Source organism: Macrobrachium rosenbergii, chromosome 56 (genome assembly GCF_040412425.1).
Source record: "Macrobrachium rosenbergii isolate ZJJX-2024 chromosome 56, ASM4041242v1, whole genome shotgun sequence".
NCBI lineage: Eukaryota > Metazoa > Arthropoda > Malacostraca > Decapoda > Palaemonidae > Macrobrachium > Macrobrachium rosenbergii.
Window position 1 is genome coordinate 1000001 of NC_089796.1, and position 2500 is coordinate 1002500.

General features: G+C 40.4%; 2 protein-coding genes across 3 annotated transcripts in view; one reads left to right on the forward strand and one right to left on the reverse strand.

Annotated features, from left to right (window-relative positions):
- The window catches only part of LOC136836096 (leucine-rich repeat-containing protein 15-like), a 372814-nt gene that overhangs the window by 324874 nt on the left and 45440 nt on the right, over positions 1–2500 (reverse strand). The gene's annotated exons all lie outside the window — the stretch shown is intronic.
- The window catches only part of LOC136836626 (uncharacterized), a 38799-nt gene that overhangs the window by 1619 nt on the left and 34680 nt on the right, over positions 1–2500 (forward strand). The window lies entirely within an intron of this gene.

Consider the following 2500-nt stretch of genomic DNA (forward strand, 5'->3'; position numbering starts at 1 on the left):
ATTAAGGTGGAACACTGAGGCATCTATTATGCCTACGGGAACGAAGTGTTGATTACACTAAATTTTTCACTCTGCGCAATTAACTCTGACCATCTGCGTGTGTGTGTGTATGTGTGTAGAGTAAAAGTACTCATTAGTATATGAGAAATAAAGTTTTTGAAACTCGGAAACAAAATACACCAAACATGATCTTTCAAAAAACCAAATTATCATTTCATGAAGGTTCGAGTTGAAAACTTTTCAACTCTCTCTCTCTCTCTCTCTCTCTCTCTCTCTCTCTCTCAGTCAACATCCAACCACCCCTGAAGTTCCGACATTCTTTTGTTTGAGGAGACCCCAATATCTCTCCTCTTCCAGTTTCCAGTTTCCAGTTTCTCAGGCCTTCCAGTCCACGTTCCAGTATCTTTCCAGTCACACACACCTACCTTACCTTCCCCCACTCTCAAAGACCCCCCTACATCACCCATGGAAAATGGAGGGGGGGAGGTTATGTCTTCAGTCTCACCTGTTCACACGATAAGCTGATTAGACAGTTCCCTCATACTCCTAGGAAAGACTGATTATCTTTCCCCTGGAAAGCAATATTGTTCCTTCTGGTGTTAAGTCATAAGACTCATTATAATTTATACTTACAGAGGACTAATTTCATTCCTCCTGGAAAGCAATATAGCTCCTTAGGCCATCAATTCACAAGGGTCATTATCCCTCATTCTCCTAGAAGACTGATTTTACTTCCCCTGGAAAGCAATACTGCTCCTTAGGCCATCAATTCACAAGGGTCATTATCCCTCATACTGTTGAAATGAGTTATTTATTTCCCCTGGGAAGCAAAATAAGCAATATTGTTCCTTTTGGTATTAGTTGACAACGCTCATTATCCCTCACGCTTCCAGAGGACTGATTTTATTTCCCCTGGAAAGCGATATTGTTCCTTGGGGTATCAATTCACAAGGGTCATTATCACGCAGAAATGTCCTCCGAGTGACTGGGATTTTTTCTTCTTTAAATCTTAAATCTTTCCTATTATTTAAAAGAGGAGAGAGAGAGAGAGAGAGAGAGAGAGAGAGAGAGAGAGAGAGAGAGAGAGAGAGAGAGAGAGAGAGAGAGAGAGAGAGAGAAAAGGTGTTTTCACAGAAATGAAGTGACGGTGATGGAGATGAGATTATAATGGAATAAGAATATGCACAGGTTTTAGTTTTCTGTAAAAGAAAACTACTGTGCCGGATTTGTCTGTCCGTCCGCACTTTTTTCTGTCCGCCCTCACATCTTAAAAACTACTGAGGCTAGAGGGCTGCAAATTGGTATGTTGATCATCCACCCTCCAGTCATCAAACTTACCAAATTTCAGTCCTCTAGCCTTAGTAGTTTCTATTTTATTTAAGGTTAAAGTTTGCCATAATCGTGCTTCTGGCAACGATATAGTATAGGCCACCACCGGGCCGTGGTTAAAATTTCATGGGCCGCTCATACAGCAATATACCGAGACCAGCGAAAGATAGATCTATTTTTAGTGGCCTTAATTATACGCTGTAGCGGCTGTACAGAAACCTCAATTGCGCCGAAGAAACTTAGGCCCATTTTTTACTTGGTTCTTTTCGAAAAAGGAGAAACTAAAAATATATAAGAATAGGTATATAATTAATTATCAGGATGGGGAGTATAACAAAAGCAAGAAGAGTCCTCTTCATACAAACAAGTAATAAATGCGCCGAAGTGTCTTCGGCGCAATCGAGTTTTCTGTACAGTGTAGCCTATAATGCTGTATGAAACTCTCAGCCACGGCCCATGAAATTCTCAACCGCGGTTCATGAAACTTTCAGCCACGGCCCGGTGTGGCCTGTGTTGTTGGCACCTATGGCGGTGTCAGACGCACGATCATGGCTAACTTTAACCTTAAATAAAGTAAAAACTTCTGAGGCTAGAGGGCTGCAATTTGGTACGTTTGATGATTGGAGGATGGATGATCAACATACCAATTTGCAGCCCTCTAGCCTCAGCCGTTTTTAAGATCTGAGGGCGAGCAGAAAAAGCCGGCGCATTGATTTTCCTCTACAGAAAACTAAAACACACTGAATACACACGTACGCACTCATACAAAATCAACAACTGACAGGAGAACAACATCTGTAAAAACACGGTGATTAACTACTTCAACAGAGAAACAACATCTACAAAAACACTGGTGAAAATGTTTCATCAGTGAAACAACTACAAAAACACAGATGACAACCTATTTCAATAGAGAAACATCTGCAAAAAAACACTGGTGATAAACAATTTCAACAGAGAAACAACAGCTGCAAAAAACGCTGGCGATAAAACAATTTCAGGAGAGAAACAACATTACAGATACACTGGTATTAACTATTTAACAGCTACAAAAAACACTGGTAAAAAAATCTGTTTCTTTTACAGCCAAGAGTCTTCGGAAGAGAGCAAGAGTGTGAAACAGCAGGCAGCACAACAGAATAACAGCAATTTTTTTTTTATTTCACTTCAG